Raw genomic sequence first — 23,363 nt, forward strand, 5'->3', positions numbered from 1 at the left:
CATTTTATTCAGAGGTAACTCTGCCTCATATTCTGCTCAGTTCTGATATTCAAATCCCTCTCTTGTCACCATTATGAGATAATCCTCTTATCAGCAACTCTGTTTTTACGAGGGATATAAACCTGGGAGTATTTGGCAGCCAGAACAGAGAGCATTCCAAGAAGTCCCTGATTGCTCCGTAGTCCGCTCATTTTTATTTGTCGTGTCAGAGCAACCAGTCCATTATATTACATTTCTAACAGAACAAAGCAAACAAATAGAAAAATACACAACTTGTGAGTTTGGTAGCTGGTTAAATGTCCTTTGACCAGTATCTGGCCACTTGGAGTGCTTCTGGTGTTGCTGCAAGAAGGTCCTCCATTGTGCATGTAGCAGGGCTCAGGTTGCATTGCAGCAGGTGGTCAGTGGTTTGCTCTTCTCCACACTCGCATGTCGAGGATTCCACTTTGTAGCCCCATTTCTGAAGGTTGGCTCTGCATCTCGTGGTGCCAGAGCGCAGTCTGTTCAGTGCCTTCCAAGTCGCCCAGTCTTCTGTGTGCCCAGGAGGAAGTCTCTCATTTGGTATCAGCCATTGGTTGAGGTGCTGGGTTTGAGCCTGCCACTTTTGGACTCTCGCTTGCTGAGGTGTTCCAGCGAGTGTCTCTGTAGATCTTAGAAAACTATGTCTAGATTTAAGTCGTTGACGTGCTGGCTAATACCCAAACAGGGGATGAGCTGGAGATGTCTCTGCCTTGGTCCTTTCACTATTGGCTGCTACTTCCCGGCGGATGTCAGGTGGTGCAATACCGGCTAAGCACTGCAATTTCTCCAGTGGTGTAGGGCGCAGACACCCCGTGATAATGCGGCATGTCTCATTAAGAGCCACATCCACTGTTTTAGTGTGGTGAGATGTGTTCCACACTGGGCATGCATACTCAGCAGCAGAGTAGCACAGCGCAAGGGCAGATGTCTTCACTGTATCTGGTTGTGATCCCCAGGTTGTGCCAGTCAGCTTTCGTATGATATTGTTTCTGGCACCCACTTTTTGCTTGATGTTCAGGCAGTGCTTCTTGTAGGTAAGAGCATGGTCCAGAGTGACTCCCAGGTATTTGGGTGCGCTGCAATGCTCCAGTGGGATTCCTTCCCAGGTGATCTTCAGAGCTCGGGATGCTTCTCTGTTCTTGAGATGGAAGGCACATGTCTGTGTTTTAGATGGGTTAGGGATCAGCTGGTGATGCAATGATGCCATTGCATTGAGCCACTGCATTTGGAGTCACACAACATTCATTCTACCCTGAGTTCATTTCTCCACCTTTCCAACAGACATTTATGCCTCCAAATGCTTGGGTCTCTTTCTGACATCATCCCAGCCTTTCTGTTGAATTAAGGATTCTGTTTTGTATGGATTAGTCTTTGTTTCTTGAAATGACCTAAGGATACTGTTGTTATATAATGGGAGCTGGGTGAATGATCTAAACAAACAAACAAAGGTTTTGCGGAATCTTAAAGGCAGAAACATGTTTGACAACACAATGAAGCTACCATATATACTCGAATATAACCCGAGTTTTTCAGCCCTTTTTAATGGCTGAAACAACCCTCCTCGGCTTATACTGTTATAAGACTGTTCGGAAACTTCAATTAGTCCAACGGGCGGCAGCTAGATTACTCACCGGAGCATCATACAGGGAGCATACCACCCCCCTGCTATGTCAGCTTCACTGGCTGCCGATCCAGTTCCGAGCACAATTCAAAGTGCTGGTTTTGACCTACAAAACCCTTTACGGTTCCGGCCCAGCGTACCTGTCCGAACGTATCTCCTTCTACGTCCCACCTCGGTGTTTAAGATCTGCTGAGGGGGCCCTGCTCTCGGCCCCACCTTTATCACAAGCGAGACTGGTGGGGACGAGGGACAGGGCCTTCTCGGTGGTGGCCCCTCGCCTGTGGAATGCACTCCCCGGGGAAATTAGGACATTAGCATCCCTCCTCTCCTTCAGGAAGAAGCTAAAAACCTGGATGTGGGATCAGGCTTTCGGGTAAGCTGGCAGATGGACAAAGACAACCAATAATGACCAGAGTAGGAAAGGACAATGACAACGCTAAATGGTTTACGGACTGGATTTGGTGAACACTGACCACAAGATGTTTTACTACTGCTAGTATATTGTGATTGTTTTAATTAGTGATAACTGTGATTTTATATGGTAAATTTGTGTATTGTATATTCCATGGTATGTTGTAACTGTTAGGCATCGAATTGTGGCTTTTGTAAGCCGCCCTGAGTCCCCCCTAGGGGGTTGAGAAGGGCGGGGTAAAAGCACCCCAAATAAATAAATAAATAAATACTTGAGTCAAGGTTATTTATTATTTTACTCTGTTATTATGATCATTTTTATTACATTTATTATTTTACTCTATTTATTATTATTATTATTATTATTATTATTATTATATTACATTTACATTATTTTATTCTGTTATTACTGTTATTACATTTTCATTATGTTACTCTATTATTATTATTATTTTACTCTATTTATTTATTTATTTATTTATTTGCATTATTTTTATCCCACCCATATCAGCCCGAAGGCGACTCAGGGCGGTTTACACAGTCGGCACAATTCGTTGCCATAAAAATACATACATTAATAAAGTAAAAACATTAAAGTGCATTTAAACATAAAGACAGTGAAGTCCAAAACACCTGGAGGGAGGACTCAAGTTTGCCCATGCCTGCACTACACAATGCTCTTTCTCACAACATCATGACACAATATTATTGGCAAAACACAGCAAACGCTTGGCATACGTACTGATGGAATAAAGAGCAAATGCTGGATTACAGCTTTTAGACATTAGCACAAAAAAAATAAGGACCACATATTACTTACATAGCTTTAAAGTCGGCAGTGGCTCGGATACTTTCTCAACCTTGGCTCAGATGTTAATTAAAATGGAGACTATACTTAAGAAAGCAACAAGGCTAGGGCATGGATAATGAAGGATATAAAACCCCTTCTACACTGCCATATAAAATCCAGGTTATCTGCTTTGAGCTGGATTATATGGCAGTGTAGACTCAGGGCTCTTCCACACAGCCATATCAGGATATCATGGCAGATAATCCAAAATATCTGCTTTGAACAGGGACCTCTTCCACACAGCTAAATAAAATCCAACATTATTCGCTTTGAACTGGAATATATGACAGTGTGGACTCAGATAATCCAGCTCAAAGCTGATATTGTGGATTATCTGCCTTGATATTCTGGACTGTATGGCTGTGTGGAAGGGCACTGAGTTATTTGATTCCATACTGCCATATAATACAGATCAATGTGGATTTTATACATAATCTACCATAGAGTCTCGCTTATCCGACCTTCACTTATCTGACATTCCATCTTATCTGACGCTCTTATCTGACACCCCCCCCTTCCTCTAGAATTTCCCCTTCAATTAAAGGAGTGCTCCCCAACTCTCTCTCCATGGAAGGAAGGATGGATGGATGGATGGATGGATGGATGGAAGGGAAGGGAAGGAGGAAGGAAAGAGAGAAGGAAGGACAAATGGGAGGGAGGGAATGGAGGGAGAAAGAAGGAGGGAAAGGAGGGAGGGAGGAGAAAGAGGGAGAGAGGGAAGGATAGAAGAAAGGGAAGGAGAAAGCAAAGAGAGAAGGAAGGAAGGACAAAAGAGAGAAAGGAAATGGAGGGAGGGAGAAAGAGGGAGGGAGGGAAAGAAGGAGGACAGAAAGAGAGGAAAGAAGGAAGGACGAAAGGGTGGAAGGGAAAGAGAAAGAGGGAGGAAAGGAGGAAGGAAAAAGAGAAAGAAGGAAGGATAGGATGGTGTGAGAGAGGAGGGCCTGAGAAAAAAGCCCAAGGGGCTGCATACAGCCCCTGGGCCTGGATACCTGCTCTAGATGCATCATTGGTAGGGTCCATGTGCACTCTGGCTGCAGGATAAACTACAAATCCCATCATGGTGAGTCAAACCCCTCCAGTATGTTCAGTTAGTCATGGGGGTTCTGTGTGCCAAGTTTGGTCCCGGTCTACTGTCGGTGGTAGTCACAGTGTCTCCAAATGTAGGTGAACTACAACTCCCAGAAATGAACATCTGTTACCCTCAATCCCCTCCAGTATGTTCAGTTGGTCATGGGGGCGGGGGTCTGTATGACAAGTTTGATTGAGGTCCATCGTTGGTAGGGTTCAGAGTGCTCTTTGATTACAGGTGAACTATCAATCCCAGTACCGACAACTCTTATAAATCAAGCTGAATTCTTCCCAAATCTCTCCAGTATTTTGTGTTGGTCATGGGGATTCTGCTTGCCAAATGTGGTCCAGGTCCATTGTCATTGGGGGTCGCAGTGCTCTGTCTTGATGCAGGGTGAACTACAACTTCCATCCTCTTGAGTCAGTCCCACAAACCCCCTCCAGTATGTTCAGCTGCTGATCAATTTCTCTCTGTTCGCTTTATGCCATAGGAAAAGGTAGGAAAGGTTTAAGGTAGAGGCAGTGGGTGGGATCATGCAAATTCCACACCAAGAGAGAGAAAGAAACACTGGGATGTCTGTGGTGGAGGAAACACATAAAATCTAGAATGGAATCCTCTCCGAATGAAAGCCTTCACTTGGGTGATGGGCAGTGTGGTGTTTGTGGAGGACATTGGCAGGGCTCTTGGACATGTTCATGGCACTCTCTATAACCTACAATGTCATTGGAGGGAGGGCCATTGGTGTCTCCTGAGGAGTGGGAGCTATAGCTGTTTGTGGAGGCAGGAGCTTGTTTGTGTAAGTGGACACTCATACACACACACACACACATATTTTCACTTTTGTCTCAAACTGATCATTGGCCATATTAATGTGAACTTGACTTCGCTTTTATTATGTGTATAGATATCTGTTTTATACGCAAGTTGGCATGCTTTTGAAGCTGAGTACTGTAAAGCTTGGAAATCCTGTCCAAAGATAACTTAAATTCCAATTGGCGTGTTAGCGTAGGAAGTGCAAATCGGGTCAGTTTGCTTAAAAATATGGACTGAGTTAAATCCTTATATGACTCCATTGTTAGTATTTTTAAGGCCACAACACATGGTTGGTGCTAGAAGTCAGAAAGACATTCATCTTAGTTGTGAAATCATTGCAAAATGATTAATGCTCCATATTTCAGTGTGAATTGTAACCAACTTAATTCAGATTTCTTGAATTGATATTTCAATAAGAACTTATTATCCCGCCTTTTTCACACCTTCCTGAATTTTGCAATAGAAATTCATACATTAAGGAAAATCACGTACAAAAATGTATACACCAGGAAAATGACCACATGCATTATGTATTATGTAGTTTTGTTTTTTCTATTTTGTTCGCCGCTTTGAGTCCCATCCATGGGAGAAAAGCAAGATAAAAGTAAAATAATAATAAGAATAAGAAGAAGAAGAAGAACAGCACAACAGCAGAGAGGAAACAAACAAGGACATCTAATCACCTCTCAACAAAAGATTGCTCCAGGCACTGCCAGGCAATCAAATGCTAATCAAGGTGGTCAGTTGAAACATTCACACCTAGCTCCAGCAGACAAGAGTCCTTTGTCTCACCCTGGTCATTCCACAGATATATAAACCCCTTTTCCTAGTTCCAACAGACCTCACTGCCTCTGAGGATGTTTGCCATAGATGCAGGCGAAACGTTAGGAGAAATGCCTCTAGAACATGGCCATATAGCCCGAAAAAACCTACAACAACCCAATAATAATAATAATAATAATAATAACAACAATGGAGAAATGCAGGAAGGGCTTTACAAGCCTTCCCCTGTCTGATGAATGTGAAGGCAGGCAAGAAGGGGTCAAGAACACTTTAAGAAAACAGTGGGATGAGGAGGAATAAAAGTTTCATTAAGCACTTTGCAATGTAAATGCATTATTGCCATCGCTATAGGGACAGACCCCCATGCTTTTGTACAAATCTGTAACGCCATGTGATGAAATCCTAAAATGAATTGTTCATCCTCCCAGGCTGAACATTATTATTATTATTTTATTATTAACTTTATTTATACCCCGCAAAATCTCCCGAAGGACTCGATGCGGCTTACAAAGGCCAAGACCGCCGACAATCAACAACATACAATACACAATAAACTCGTAAGCAAATAATAAAACATCAAGCAAACAACAATACAGTAAAACAATGACACCGTGACGCAATTAAAACCAAATGTAATGGACAAAATTTAAAAGTGCTGAAACTTGACAGGTAATATGTAGAGGTATTTGGAGGTAGGTGCAATGTGCAAATAATCCTGAATCTCTAGCAAAGTGCATTTGGGACTTGAAGCCAGGAGTTTCCTATTCTGGAAACTATTCTGGAAAGGCACACTGGAACAGCCAGGTCTTCAGGCTCTTCCTAAAGACAGCCAACGTTGGGGCTGTCCTTGGGGAGAGAGTTCCAGAGTCGGGGGGCCACCAAAGAGAAGGCCCTGTCCCTCATCCCCACCAAATGCGCCTGCGACGCAGGTGGGATCGTGAGAAGGGCCTCTCCAGATGATCGGAGGGAGCGTTCGGGTTCATAAACGGAGATGCGGTCACGCAGGTAGGCAGGTCCCAAACCGTTTAGGGCTTTGTAGGTGAGCACCTGCACCTTGAATTGGCACCGGAAAATGAACGGCAACCAATGGAGCTCCTTGAACAAGAGGGTTGACTTCTCTCTGTAAGGAGCACCAGTTAACATCCTGGCTGCCGCCCGCTGGACTAGCTGAAATTTCCGAGCCGTTTTCAAGGGCAGCCCCACGTAGAGCGCATTACAGTAGTCCAATCTAGAGGTGACCAAGGCATGGACCACCCCGGCCAGATCAGTCTTTACAAGGTAAGGTCGTAGTTGGCACACAAGTCTCCATCAGATACGCATGGGGCTGGAGACCCAAAGCTTCTTTCAGCCTTCAGCTCCTGCTTTGCCGTTTTCACTCAGTTCCAGACTACAAGCTTTGCCCACACAAATTTCAAGACCCACCCTTAGCTGGGGGGCAGATGGAGGAGAACATTGGCTCACCTCTTCCAAGTAGCTCCCACATTCCATACATTCCAAAGATAGGTCTGTGTAGCTGAAGTCTCTCAAAACAGCTTCAGATGAAAGTGAGGCTCACTTTCAAGAAAGTGTACCAATATATGTCCCCAACCTGGCACCTTCTAGATATGTTTGGCTACAACCCCATCACCTCCAATCAGCATGGTTAGAAGTCAAAGTTTGGAAGGGATCTTCAGCCTTCTCTGCCAAAGGGATTCGTAAGACCATCAGAAATATATGTTTTCTGATGGTCTTTGGCGACTCCTCTGAAACCCCTTTGCGACCATCCAGGAGTGAGAAACACTGGATTACGTTATCTTATCTTATTTATTTATTTATTTGGGGTTCTTTTACCCCGCCCTTCTCACCCCGAAGGGGACCCAGGGCAGCTTACACAGTAAAGGCACGATTAGATGCCTGCATCACAACAATCATCACAAATTACAATAAATTCACAATTACCAACAGTTCATGCATTATTCCAATAAAATCAGTAAAATCTATAAAATCAATACAAACCCAATTCCTCCCTTACATTGTCAGTGTTTGCTGTCTCATAGATCTGCTTTTGATACCATTTCGTCAATCCTGCTGGTCTTACTCGTCAGATTGTCTTATTTAATTGCCTGGTTGCCCAAAGGCCTGGTCCCATAACCATGTCTTCAACCTCCTCCTGAAGGAGAGGAGGGATGGTGATGCTCTGATTTCCCCGGGGAGTGAGTTCCACAGGTGAGGGGCCACCACTGAGAAAGCCCTGCTCCTCGTCCCCACCAGCCTCACTTGTGAGAGTGGTGGGGTCGAGAGCAGGGCCTCCCGAGATGATCTCAAACTCCGAGGTGGGAAGTAGCGGGAGATACGTTCGGACAGATACACTGGACCGGAACCGTACAGGGTTGATATTCATTCAGCCTAGAAACTTCAAAATAATAATAATAATAATAATAATAATAATAATAATACTTTATTTATATACCACTCTATCTCCCCGAGGGGGACTCATTTCCAAGTAACATTACTGAAACATACAAAGTATTTATTTATTAATTATTTATTTACAGTTTTTATATTCCGCCCTTCTCACCCCGCAGGGGACTCAGGGCGGATTACAGTGTACACATATATGGCAAACATTCAATGCCAATTTTGACATACAACATATACAGACATAGACAGAGGCTATTTCACTTTTTCTGGCCGCCAGGAGAGCTGTCGCTTTCATCGTCCATCTGCAACACTGATGAAGTACTTCTACATTCCCCGCATGCTTTTGCTGGAGTCTTTTTTTATGGCCTCATAAATTAGTTAATTTAGCCTCCCCACACTTTAAGGTGGTACCTTATTTTCCTACTTGACAGATGCAACTGTCTTTCAGGTTGCAAAGGTCGACAACAGGCTACACAAATTGGTTGGAAACCCACTCCAACCCGGGCTGGCTTCGAACTCATTACCTTTTGGTCAGAGTGATCTTAATGCAGCTGACACTCAGCCAGCTGCGCCACAATCCCGGTAACAGCATAACATAAAATTCACAAAACAACATAAGCATAAAATTATCACAATGACACATGTATATTAAAAATAATCCTGGCTGTTCAGAGCAATTAAAAAACCAGACCAAGGCTAGTGCAAACTCAAAATATGAACGGGGGGGGGGGGGGGGGGCAGGAATTAAGTACAGGCTAACGGCAATAGCAGATACGGGTTTGTGGCTGTTCATTTCCAGGGCCTATTAGAGGGGTGACCGGGGTAATAGGTAAGAGTGCAAGGCCATATTTAACACTGTTTGGGTTGGACTAGAACTGGTCGTTCTCAACGGCTTGTTGAAACCACCTTACGAAAGGAGGGGAGGGATGGGGCCTGTCTTATTTCCTTTGGAAGGGCGTTCCAGAGGTGGGGGCCACCACCGAGAAGACCCTCTCTCTCGTCCCCACCAACCGTACTTGTGACGGTGGTGGGAGTGAAAGGAGGGCCTCCCTGGAAGATCTTAGAGTTCGCACCGGTTCATAGAAGGAGATGCAATCGCGGATTTGTGGCTGTTCATTTCCAGGGCCTATTAGAGGGATGACCGGGGTAATAGGTAAGAGTGCAAGACCATATTTAACACTGTTTGGGTTGGACTAGAACTGGTCGTTCTCAACGGCTTGTTGAAACCACCTTACGAAAGGAGGGGGGATGGGGCCTGTCTTATTTCCTTTGGAAGGGCATTCCAGAGGCGGGGGCCACCACCGAGAAGGCCCTCTCTCTCGTCCCCACCAACCGTACTTGTGACGGTGCTGGGAGCGAAAGGAGGGCCTCCCTGGAAGATCTTAGAGTTCGCACCGGTTCATAGAAGGAGATGCAATCGCGGATTTGTGGCTGTTCATTTCCAGGGCCTATTAGGGGATGACCGGGGTAATAGGTAAGAGTGCAAGGCCATATTTAACACTGTTTGGGTTGGACTAGAACTGGTCGTTCTCAACGGCTTGTTGAAACCACCTTACAAAAGGAGGGGGGATGGGGCCTGTCTTATTTCCTTTGGAAGGGCATTCCAGAGGCGGGGGCCACCACCGAGAAGGCCCTCTCTCTCATCCCCACCAATCGTACTTGTGACGGTGCTGGGAGCAAAAGGAGGGCCTCCCTGGAAGATCTTAGAGTTCGCACCGGTTCATAGAAGGAGATGCAATCACGGAGATAGGCGGGGCCCAAATCATAAGAGCTAGGATATTCATTCTTTAAAAAAAATTTTTTTTAAAAGATGGTGCTGATTTTAAAATAAGTTTTTAGGACTTGCAACCGATAAACTGCCCTGAAAACAATGTGCGGCAGAGAGCTCTCGCAGCTGCCACCACTCACAGCAGGCCGTGGAAGATTGGCCCATTGACCAATTTAAGGTTAATTTCAAGCTTTAACGGCTCGAGCCTCCAGAACACTCACAAAATCTCTGGTTTCATAAACCGTAGGGCCTGCCTGTTTCCTTGCAAGCTTGGGAATTTTTTCCCTCCCTCCAGAAACAATAATTATCAAGTCTGGCCAAATTTCTGACTCCTCGGTAATTGCTAGTAACAAAGAGCAGTTCTTTAGGGCTTTCTTAATGTCGCGTTATTATTTTTATTTGTATTATTTAATTTATTTTTTTTTGAGAAAAAAAGAAGAAGAAGAAAACAAGAGGGGAGGGCTTGTTTCAATTACCTTGAAGAAAAATGATTACAGGAGGGCCAAACGAGTCAAATGGTCCGTGCGTTCCTTGCCCTTTATAAAGGGAGCCCGGCACATTGCCAGAAGTCCCAAGGTAACAAAAGCAAGTGAGAGACAGGAATTCCCCCCAACACAGCGCAGCTCACTGCCTCTGGTGCTTTAAGTTCAGTTGCAACACATGCCTAGACTGGGACAAGGAGCTTGGGTTGATCTGCATCAGAGAGGCTATGGAGCAGGTTCAGACTGCAACCTGGATGCTGATAAAATAAAGCTCCTTGTTGCAATCTAGGATGTCTTATTAAGAAAGGTGCAAACGTGTTTTCTGCTGCTCCAGAAACTAGGATGCAGAGCAATGGGTTCAAATTGCAGGTAAAGCGATTCCACTGAAACATTTTCAACCTTCCTAATGCTGCGACCCCTTAATACAGTTCCTCATGTTGTGGTGACCCCCAACCATAAAATTATTTTCATTGCTCCTTCACAATTGTACTTTTGCTACTATTCGTAATTAAAATATCTGATATGCAGGATGTATTTTCGTTCACTGTACCAAATTTGGCACAAATACCTGATACATCCAAATTTGAATACTGCTGGGGTTGGGGTTAGGGTTAGGGTTGATTTTGTCATTTGGGAGTTATAGTTGCTGGGATTTATAGTTCACCTGCAATCAAAGAGCATTCCGAACTCCAACAATGATGGAATCGAACTAATCTTGGCACACAGAACTCCCATGAACAACAGAAAATACTGGAAGGGTTTGGTGGGCATTGACCTTGAGTTTTGGGCTTGTAGTCCACCTACATCCATAGAGCAATGTGGACTCAAAACAATGATGGATCTGGACCAAACTTGGCACAAATACTCAATATGCCCAAAATGGGAACACTGGCAGACTTTGAGGAAAATAGACCTTGACATTTGGGAGTTGTAGTTGCTGGGATTTATAGTTCACCTGCAATCAAAGAGCCACTTGAACCTCACCAGTGAAAGAATTGGGCCAAACTTCCCAAACAGAACCCACATAACCCAACAGAAAATACTGTGTTTTGTGATGGTCTTTAGCGACCCCTCTGACACCCCCTCACGACCTCTCCAGGGGTCCCGACCCCCAGGTTGAGAAACACTGATATAAGGGCACTTCCAGTGGGACTACATGCAGGGGCGGCTCGTCCATTATGCAAAGTAAGCGGTCGCAGAACACTTTTTTTTGCCAGGGGCGCAGTCCGGGGGGAGCCTCTGCTTTCTTGTCTCGCTGCCGGGCGATCCTCTTCCCAAAGGGGCCGGGCCCTTGAGCCTCGCCTAGCCAATCTTGTTCCTGCTCCACCCGGCAAACAGTTGGCAAAGGGGAACGTAAATGAGAGAGAATAGACAGAAAAGACTTAAAGAACTTAAAAGTCGGCCCCTGTTTATCAACGTTGTTAATTTGGGGGAAATGGCACAATAAATTACAAATAAACAAAAGCAACCCTTTCCCATGGGAAACCTTGGAAAATAAGGACAAGACATTCAGGGATATAATTAGGGCACTTAAGGATAATGGAAGCAAAAGAATTGGGGACCTCATGGAAACCAATGGAGAAATAAAAAGTGGAGTAAGATAAAAGACAAATGTGGTCATGGAAACTGGATAGCGTGGCTAGACCTGTCCAGCAAAGCTCAGGCCATGAAAAGAAGAGAAGTAGCAGAAACCCCACTTGACAGAATAATTAGAAATAGACAAAGGGACTATTGGGCTACTCTATGAAGAAACAATCACCTTAACTTACAAAACAAAAACAACCCTTGTAGAAAATTGGAAACAAGAGGAAAGCTTCAATGAGAAATTAATTGGGTCTTGGATTGACAATATTCATAAAATTAAACATTTGAGGATCCAAGAAACCCAAAGGAAAATCATCTCCAAATGGTATAAAACTCCCACCCAATTATGGGAAATGTCTCAAACAAATGTTGGCACAACTGTGGGGGGGTCAGCTCATTCTCCCACATCTAGTGGGATTGTATCAAAATTCAGAACTATTATGGTAAAATAAGGACGGAAATGGAAGACATAATAGGGAAAGAATTAATCTGGGATGAATTATTATTATTATTATTATTATTATTATTATTATTATTAACTTCATTTGTACCCCGCTAGCATCTCCCAAAGGACTCGATGCGGCTTACAAAGGCCAAGGCCTCAACAACAGTAGCATAGCAAATACAACCAAAAGCAAAATCAAAAACATTAAAGCAAAACAATAAAACAACAAAACAATACACCATAGCACAATAAAACTAGGGCCGGGCCAAGTAATTGGTACAGATTAAAAAGTGCTGCGTGTGACAAGTGGGATGTCGGATTTCAGGGTAAGTGCAGAGAATCTTAAAACTCTAATCAAGTGTTTCTGGGACATAATGCTGGAGTTTCCTATTCTGGAAAGGCACATGTTCAGAAATCTGTAACCCATCGTCCTCCTTGTCCTGAGGAAACTCAGGCTCAGAAAGCTCAGGCTCAAACCAAGATCAAAATCAAAGTCCCAAAGAGCCAAAAGTTTTCCCCAAAAGCTGAGGCAATACCAAAGAATCATAGAATCATAGAATCACAGAGTTGGAAGAGACCTCATGGGCCATCCAGTCCAACCCGCTGCCAAGAAGCAGGAATATTGCATTCAAAGCACCCCTGACAGATGGCCATCCAGCCTCTGTTTAAAAGCTTCCAAAGATATTCTTTTCCTGCCCACCAACATTCCGTTTTCCATTCTTGATTTCGGAGTAGATCAACGTCTATGGCATATGTCACCACCTGGTGTGCCTAAAGACATTCCATGGCCAGGCTTGCTTGTTCTCTCCACCAGAAAAGTAGTACTATAACCTCCATCATGGCTTTGGTGAGAGGGGTTAATGGGAGCTTGTTGGCTAGTACTGATGGAGATTGCACTCCGACCCATCTGGAGTTCCCTGGTTCCAGAAATATTTTAGGACATTTATAGAGAATGCACATATATCTTATAGAAGTTTGTTACTGCTTTAGCAGAAATGACTCCATCCTGTGGAATCCTAGGATTTGTCATTTGGGGAGAGTCTTAGGCCCATTCCACACGGCTGTATCAAATCCACGTTGAAGTGGATTATATGGCAGCGTGAACTCAGATAATCCAGTTTAAAGCAGATATTGTAGATTATCGGCCTTGATATTTTAGGTCAGGGGTCCTCAAACTATGGCCTGGGGGACGGATACAGCCCTCCAAGGTCATTTACCCGGCCCTCGTTCAGGGTCAACCTGAAATGACTTGAAAGCACACAACAACAATCCTATCTCACTAGCCAAAAGCAGGCCCACACTTCCCATTGAAATACTAATAAGTTTATATTTGTTAAAATTGTACTTCATTTTAATTATTTATTTGTTTTTAATTGTTTTTGCACTACATATAAGATATGTGCAGTGTGCATAGGAATTCATTCATGCTTTTTTCAAATGATAATCTGGCCCTCCAACAGTTTGAGGGACTGTGACCTGGCCCTCTGTTTACAAAGTTTGTGGATCCCTATTCTAGGTTATATGGCTGTGTGGAAGGGCCCTTATATATTTCTGAGCAAGTCTCCTGTGCTGAACAATAGCACCAAGCTTCTCTAGCAGGTATTTCTTAAAATCCTTACCAGACCACCGATTCCAAACCCCACCATGAAGCTATCACTGATTAAGTGGAATGAAACTGCTATACTTTTATACAGCAGATATACATTGATATATAGCTTGGGGGGGGGATGACTTCTTGGGGTTGAATCACAAACCAGCCTTCTTTCCCTAGATCTGTTCAATTAGTGAAGTCAAATGGAATGGGATAAAGCAAGATGCATGCTGAAATTGGCCAGGATGTCAGCGCAAACATTTTTTTTCTTCAGTCACTGCAAGCACTTTCTTGTTGTTGGTTTTTCCAGTTCATGGGGGACGTGGCACATCTTTATGCATTTGTGGCCCCTTTCTACTGCTATCCTCTAAAACAGTGATTCTCAACCTTCCTAATGCCGTGACCCCTAAATCCAGTTCCTCATGTTGTGGTGACCCTCAACCATAACATTATTTTCATTGCTACTTCATAACTGTAATTTTGCTCATAATGTAAATATATGACATGCAGGAGGTATTTTCATTCACTAGACCAAATTTCACACAAATACTCGATGCGCCCAAATTTGAATACTGGTAGGGTTGGAGGGGATTGATTTGCTCATTTGGGAGTTGTAGTTGCTGGGATTTATAGTTCACCTACAATCAAAGAGCATTCTGAACTCCACCAACGATGGGATTGTCACACAGAACTGCCATGACCAACAGAAAACACTAGAAGGGTTTGGTGGGCATTGATCTTGAGTTTTGGAGTTGGAGTTCACCTACACCCAGAGAGCACTCAAACAATCATGGATCTGGACCAAACTTGGCATGAATACTTAATATGTCCAAATTTGAACGCTGGTGGAGTTTGGGAAAAATAGACATTTGGGAGTTGTAGTTGCTGGGATTTATAGTTCACCTACAATCAAAGAGCATTATGAACTCCACCAACGATGGAATTGAACCAAACTTGGAGTTTACCTACATCCAGAGAGCGCTGTGGACTCAAACAATGATGGATCTGGACCAAACTTGGCACGAATACTCAATATCTCCAAATGTGAATGTTGGTGGAGTTTGGGGGAAATAGACCTTGACTTTGGGAATGTAGTTGCTGGATTTATAACCTACAATCGTAGAGCACTTTGAACCTAGCCCACAATGGATCCTGACCAAACTTGGCACACTAATGACATGGCCAACATTGAATGGTGAAGTTGGGGGCTGTTTTTGAATTCTGGGAGATGTGGATCACCAACACAAAAAAGGAAAAGGACAGGCGGAGAGATCTTCAACTTTCTCTGCCAAAAGGGTTGCTAAGACCATCAGAAATATGTGTTTTCTGATGGTCTTTGGCAGCCCCTCTTAAACTCCCTTGTGACACCCTTCTCAAAAAACTTCTCAAAAAGTTGTGCCAGATTATTAAGGCTGTAGCTGCAATGCTGGCTGCCCTCCGAGTCTTGTCAAGCTGCTCTTTCCAACTCGGAAGGCACTGCCGTGAAGGCGTATAGATCAGGGAGCTGCCTCTGGCTTAATGCTTGAAAGATGTGTGCAGTTTATCAGACTTCTGGAATCTGAAGCACACTGTGGTTTTTTAATTATTAAAATCAAAAGCACGCTTCGCCCTCGCATAGGGTGTCTACTTATGCATCACCCAGAAAGGTGGCCAAAGCGGACATGGATCTGAATAAAATTTGCAGGTGCTAATGTATTGCACATTTGGAAATCATTTAATAGAAATGCAGTACGTCATGCAGAAGTGGGCAAGACTGTGGGCAGATGATTTGTGTATGCGCTGTTTAGCTTGTTCTTAAAGGTAGTTTTGTGTGAGTGAAAAAGTATAGGACCCTCACTGCTTCCTGGCTTCTTAGTATCCTTTTCCTTTAAAGTAGACCTCAACTGCATAGACAGTAGAAAATGAGGATGCAGAAGTTAAGAAAGTTATGCTTTTAGATCAGTGTTTCTCAACTTGTGGGTTGGGACACCTGGAGGGGCGATTGCGAGGGGTTTCAAAGAGGTCGCCAAAGCCCATCAGAAAACATATATTTCTGATGGTCTTAGGAACCCCTTGGGCAGAGAAGGCTGAAGATCTCTCAGCCTGTCCTTTTCATCCTTTTTCGAAACAGATGGCGAATCCTTCCACCAAAAGTTCTCCTCCCTGCTGTGATTGGCTGGCCTCTCACCCAAGGGGAGGGCTGTTTCTGAGACTCCAAGCAGGGAGGGGAGAGCAGGCATGCTTGGTGCATGGCAGCGTGGTGCGCATGTGCAGGTGAGGGAGAGTGTGTGAGGCTGGAGGGGGGCTTGCACTAGTAAGTCCCTTCAAGGCAGGGGGGTTCTGTGTGGGAAATTTAGCCCAATTGTATCGTTAGTGGGATTCAGAATGTTCTTTGATTTTAGGTGAACTATAAATCTCAGCAACTACAACTTCCAAATGTCTATTTCCCCCAAACTCCACCAGTGTTCACATTTGGGCATATTGAGTATTCATGCCAAGTTTGGTCCAGATCCATCATTGTTTGAGTTCACAGTGCTCTCTGGATGTAGGTGAACTACAACTCCCAAAGTCAAGGTCAATTCCCACCAAACCCTTCCAGTATTTTCCGTTGGTCATGGCAGTTCTGTGTGCCAAGTTTGGTTCAACTCCATCATTGGTTCAGAATGATCTTTGATTGTATGGGAACTATAAATCCCAGCAACTACAACTCCCAAATTACAAAATCAATCCCCTCCAACCCCACCAGTATTAAAATGTGGGCGTATCGGGTATTTGTACCAAATTTGGTCGGGGGAAAGAAAATGTATTCCTCATATCAGATATTTACATGACAATTCATAACAGTAGCAAAATGCAGTTATGAAGTAGCAACAAAAATAATTTTATGGTTGGGGGTCATCACAACATGAGGAACTGTATTAAGGGATCGCGGCATTAGGAAGGTTGAGAACCACTGCAATAGGAGATGAGGATGCATAAATTGAGAAAATTATGCTTGTAGATTATTGCTGAAGCCCCCAGAATCCCTCAACCATCATGACCTTTAGATGGCAGATCTTTGGAGTTGTAATCCAAATATAGTCTTCTCCACGTTTTGGTAACTCACATCCCACAAATCTGTTTGTTCAAGGGAGTAACAGTAAGAATTATATGCTCTCAAAGGCCCCTTCTACAATGCCCTATATCCCTGGATCTGATATGGGTCTCCACTGCCAGATAAACAAATGATCTGGGATCGGATCCTGGGATATAGGGGCCGCGTGAGTGGGGCCAAAGTGTCCTCCTCCAAATTTTCTGTTCACGCATCAGGTGGCTCTTAGCAAAATGTCACCCTCACAACTTAAGGAGATCAAGAAAGTTTGTCTGGCAGGAGGAGCAGGAACGCAGGAACAACACCATGATTGATTAGCATCAAGAAGTTTAGCATTTTTAACTCCCTTACAAGCTTTTAATGCAGGATCACTCTTGTGATTGTTGTTGCTGCTATTATTATAATAACAACAAGAGTGATTCTGCATTGGAAACCTATAAAGAAGTTAAAAGTGCTCAACCTCTTGATGCTAATCATGGCGTTGCTCCTGCGTTCCTGCACCTCTTTCCATCAGATGACAGCACCAAGTGGTGTTCTGGCCATTGTACAAGGTGTCGTGTACTCATAGTTCTCTCTCTGTGTGTGTGTGTGTAGGACAAAAATACTGACTGCAATTTGCATGGGCTAATCTATTGATGCAAATCCACAGATAGGGGTTATCCTATAAATAGAAATACAGTATCATAGAAAAATATAGTTGGAAGAGACCACATGGGCGATCTAGTCCAACCCCCTGCCGTTAAGGAAAAGCACAATCCAAGCACCCCTGACAGATGGTCATCCAGTCTCTATTTAAAACCCTCCAAGGAATAAGCCTCCAACAGACTCCAAGGCAGAGACAGCTCTTCTTACAGTCAAGGAGTTCTTCCTAAAGTTCAGGTGGAATCTTCTTTCCTGTAATTTGAACCCATTGCTCCGAGTCCTAGTTTCAAGGGCAGAAGAAAACAAGCCTGCTCCCTCATCCTTATGGCATCCTTTCACATATTTACTGTATGTGTGGCTCTCTCAACCTTCTCTTCTGCAGGCTAAACAAACCCAGTTCTTTAAGATGCTTCTCATAGAGCAGGGGTTCTCAACCTTCCTAATGCCGCGACCCCTTAATACAGTTCCTCATGTTGTGGTGACCCCCAACCATTACATTATTTTCATTGCTACTTCATAATTGTAATTTTGGTACTATTATGAATCGTCATGTAAATATCTGATATGCAGGATGTATTCTCATTCACTGGACCAAATTTGGCACAAATACCCAATATGCCCAAATTTGAATACTGGTGGGGTTGGGATGGGAGGATTGATTTTGTCATTTGGGAGTTGTAGTTGCTGGGATTTATAGTTCACCTACATTCAAAGAGCATTCTGAACTCTACCAACGATGGAGTTGGACCAAACTTGGCACTCCCATGACCAACAGAAAATACTGGAAGGGTTTGGTGGGCATTGACCTTGAGTTTTGGAGTTGTAGTTCGCCTACATCCAGAGAGCACTGTGGACTCAAACAATGATGGATCTGGATCAAATTTGGCACAAATATTCAATATGCCCAAATTTGAACACTGGTGAAGTTCAGGGAAAATAGACCTTGATATTTGGGAGTTGTAGTTGCTGGGATGTATAGTTCACCTACAACCAAAGAGCATTCTGAAGCCCACCAATGATAGAATTAGGCCAAACCTCCCACACAGAACTCCCATGACCAACAGAAAATACTGTCTGTGATGGTCTTTGGCGACCCCTCTGACACCCTCTCGCGACCCCTCCAGGGGTCCCGACCACCAGGTTGAGAACCACTGTCATAGAGATTCATGATCTCCAGACCTTTAATCAGTTTAGTCGCCCTCCTCTGGACACTTTCCAGCTTGTTAATGCCCCACAAAATATAGTATGACTCATCTAGTGAGGATAACCGAAGCCCCTTCTGCACTGCCATATAATCCAGATTTTCTGCTTTGAACTGGATTATATGAGTCTACACTGCCATATAAAATCTGAGCCCCTACCTACACTGCCATATAGACCAGTTTCTGGATCCAGATGATCTGCTCTGAACTGGATTATATGGCAGTGTAGATACATCCTACACTGCCATATAAAATCCAGGTTATCTACTCTGAAGTGGTTTATATTGCAGTGTAGAGCCATATAATCCAGTTCAAAGCAGATAATCTGGATTCTTTGTTTTAATAATCTGGATTATATGACAGTGTAGATCCAGCCCAAGTGACATGTATGCCCACTCTTCAGTTTGCCACCCAAGTGCTAAAGGTGACTAAACAAAAGGTTGGCCTCTGCTCTACTTCTGATGGTATTGTCTACAACTGGGCAGCCCTTCAACTAAAGGCCACCCAACCTTTGCAGAGCAGGAGACATTAGCTTCAGAAGCTAAGCAGGTAGTCAAAAGAAGCGGTGCCTTTTTGGTTGCAGATTGGTAACCTCTGGGGTAACTTGTAAGGCACGTTCTCTGATGACTTTTTAGGTTCCAAACTTAGCTTTACCTTTCCAAAGTATTCAGTGGTAGCTCCCTGCTCCACTGTTAGCTTTACAGCTGTTCAGTTTTGGATTTATTTATTTATTGCCCTAGTTTTCCAACTGCTGTTTATTTTTTATTTTTTATTATGTCCTTTTTTTTTAACAAAAGTGCTGGTAATGTCTACTTTTATTATTTTAATTGTTGGTTTAGTCATTGTAATTAGTCGCCTTGATCCTATTATGAAAAGCGATAGAATATAAACAGATGACAACTCCTCATGGAAAGCCCAAAGCAAAAGTGTTGGGATGCTCCAGATGGTGGCTCTTGGCAGGGTCAGGCATATGATGAAGGCGAAGATATGCTATGGGAAAAAACTGACATCACTCTGTCTTAAATTCCAAGACGCAATTTCTTCCCCATAAAAAATATATATATCTAAAAAATATATCTAAAAATGGGGTGCGTCTTAAAATTGTGCTGCTTTTATATCTATCTACCAATATATATCTACCTATTGGCGCCCTTGAAATTAGTGTGTATCCTACAATCAGTGTCATCTTGGAATCAAAGAAATTTGGTACTTCTTTAGTATGTTATATGTTACTTTATTTTTTTAATTTTATTTATTGGTAGAACAAAATATACATTGAGTTCTTGGCATCCAGTAGGGTTTGGTTCTAGGACACTTCATGGATACCAAACTCAGTGGATGCTCAAGTATACCTGTAAACACGAGCAGCCATAGCCATCATAGGCGGGATTTACACTGCCATATAATCCAGTTCAAATCAGATAATCTGGATCCAGTAATTGTATTATATGGTCGATTGGTTGTGTTATAACCTGTTATTACTTTGTTATAAATGTGGACTTATTTCTGGGTTTCAGTTGGGTTGTCTGTTTGTTTCTGCTTAGTTAATTACGACATTGAATGTTTGCTGTTTTTTTGTTATAAACTGCCCTGAGTGTTGTATCCCAGAACAGGGATATCTCTGACCTTAAACACCACACCAATATAATAAAATCAGCAAGCAGCTTATTGAATGATATATGTAAGCAAAGCAATAAAGAACGATAGAAACAATATAATCGAAAACAGTATTTTCCAAAGAGTACAGATAGTCCATGGACTTCAGGGTCCAAAGTTAAAAACATAAGATCCAAAGATGCAAAACCCAAAGTAACAAGACAGCATGGAGATCCAATTCCCAGAACAGGAACCTGGCAAAACTTGAAACATGAAACTAGAAATCTACTTGGAAACCAGACGGTCATGAAACTCCGTTGACGAGGCTGAGCTAGAATCCTTTCCTTGTATCATATAAAGCTTTTCCTGCCCCATGAACTGAAAGGAAAGCATTTATTTCCCCCTTACAACCGGATAAGGATTTCTTATCTCTCTTTTCTAGCAGACGGACTGACCTCCGCTGATCTTGGGACCTTTGTCTCAGTTTACAAAAGTCTTGTTTTCTATTTTCAAGCTCATTAAATTCTGCACCTGACAAATCATCCTCAGAAAACAGTTTCTTAGAGAAAGGTTGCTGTTGACCTCTCCCAGGAATTTCACTTTGGGAATATACAGGAGAAACACTACATTCATGAGAAGCCTCGAGCCTTAGGCAATCACTCATCATCCGAGGATGATGGTCCTCCAAGTGTAGTGTCCTGGCGGTGGGTCCGTAGGTGACTGTGGAGCCCTATTCTTGATCTGCATCTTCTCCCAAGTGAGGGCATCGGTTTCCAGGTGGAAGGCAGTCCCGGTCGGGGTTGGCTTGACGTGCCTTCCTCTTGGCACGTTTCTCTCTTTCACCTTCCATTAGTGGCTTTTCACATTCTACAGCACTGCTGGTCACAGCTGACCTCCAACTGGAGTGCTCAAGGACCAGGGCTTTCCAGTTCCTGGTGTCTATGCCACAGTTCTTAAGGTTGGCTTTGAGCCCATCTTTAAATCTCTTTTCATGTCCTTCAACATTCCGCTTTCTGTTCTTGAGTTCGGAATAGAGCAACTGCTTTGGGAGACGGTGGTCGGGCATTCGGACAATGTGACCAGTCTAGCGGAGTTGATGGCGGAGGACCATGGCTTCATTGCTGGTTGTCTTTGCTTCTTCCAGCACGCTGACATTTGTCCGCTTGTCTTCCCAAGAGATTTGCAGGATTTTTCGGAAGCAGCGCAGGTGGAATAATTCCAGGAGTTGCATGTGACGTCTGTAGACAGTCCACTTCTCGCAGGCATATAGTAGGGTTGGAAGGACAGTAGCTTTATAAACAAGCATCTTGGTATCCCTACGGATGTCCTGGTCCTCAAACACTCTGGGCTTAACACAGGCCCAGGAAGACCATCATCCCCATTGATATCAGACACAATCACAGGCTGAACCACAACACTGAGTCCCCTTGGAGAGATAGAGCAGAGTATAAATAAAGTATTATTATTATTACTATTATTATTATTATTATATGTCACTGTAGATATGGCCATAGTTAAAAGTCAGATACGAGGGGTCTTTTTTAAGTAAGGTCCGTTTGAACATAAGTACACAACGAAAGTTTATTTCAAAAAAGTAAATTTATTTTCAGAAAGTACATACTTCACTCTATTTTTCGACATAGTTACCAAGTTTGTTCAAACACTTATCATCCCTCTGAACCAATTTTAAAATACCCTCTTCATAAAAACTTGCCCCCACCAAAAGCCACCAAATCGTCTGTAATCAAAGAAGGTCGACCGGAGCTGTCCTCATCATGGACGTTGTCACAGCCATCTTAGAACTGTCGTACCCACTTACGCACTTTGCTTTCACTCATAACAGTATCACCGTACACTTGACAAATCTGTTGATGAATTTCTGCAACAGGCAGGTTCCTTGCTGACAAAAACCGTATCACTGAGTGAACCTCATATGTGGAGGGTGAGTTGATAAGACTTAAACATTTTTAAAGCACAGAACAGAACCGTACAGGTTAGCTACAGAGCGAAAACTGAGCACAGTTGTTCCCGAGGCGTGCTCGTTGCGATATGCGCGCGAACTACTAGTGTCTACAACAAAACGGATCTTACTTAAAAAATACCCCTTGTATTATCTTTCCATAAAAGAATTGTTACAGGCTCTGGATAATTTATTTATATTTACTTAAGGCATTGATATATTACTTCTCAACCTTCCAAGCCTCCTGAAGAGAGATGCACAATGGATAAAAACATGGAAAACAACATACAGATTAAAACCTTGCAAGGGTTGAAAAGATGGTCACTTCCTGCCAGAAGTGTCTTTGTACTTCCAGCTGTGAGGTGTGTTAGGAGATCAGGAGAAACCAATGAAATCCAAGCAAATGGCTCCAAAGTATTCCAGATACAACAGGTGCAATGAGGGAATTAATCTTATCATTGTGTAAAATCAGAAGTAATCTGTTGGAAACAATTACGGTGAAAGAAGGACTCTGCCAAGATGCTGGCCACATCTGATAGATCTGCAGATCAGCACATGCCGCGGAGCTTTCTTTTGGAATTGTCCCTGCCCATTACTAATTTCACTGGTGATTCTCCCAAGTGAGAATGAGCATTACACTATAGGAGCATTCCATCATAAGGCACGCTCACATCTGTGAAGAGGCAGAGTGGCGCTCCTGTTGAAACATGCCTTTCAAATACTAATTAAGTCACCCTCTCTCTTCAAAGCAGTTATCTTCCCACACCAGGTACCTCTATATTCAGATCACCAATAAAGGCAACTTCCTCTTAACTGACCCACAAGTCCTCCAGATTGCAAGAGCAAAAAACCTCAAGGGAGGCTGCTGTCTGGAAGAAGAAGAAGACCTGACTTCTTCAGAGCAAATGAATTAGGACAGATCCCCATTCCATCATAACTGAATATCTCTTCCATAATAAGACAACTAAACAGCTAGAGCAAAGGTTCTTAACCAGGGGCCTGTGAAAAGATTTCAGGGAATCTGTGAGCTTGAATTTTGCGGGGTGGGTGGGGGA

At 43.3% G+C, this 23,363-nt stretch overlaps 1 protein-coding gene across 1 annotated transcript in view; it reads left to right on the forward strand.

Moving 5' to 3' along the window:
- The window catches only part of RUNX3 (RUNX family transcription factor 3), a 150,953-nt gene that overhangs the window by 74,078 nt on the left and 53,512 nt on the right, over positions 1-23,363 (forward strand). The window lies entirely within an intron of this gene.

This window comes from Anolis sagrei, chromosome X (assembly GCF_037176765.1).
Source record: "Anolis sagrei isolate rAnoSag1 chromosome X, rAnoSag1.mat, whole genome shotgun sequence".
In the NCBI taxonomy this organism is placed as follows: Eukaryota; Metazoa; Chordata; class Lepidosauria; order Squamata; family Dactyloidae; genus Anolis; species Anolis sagrei.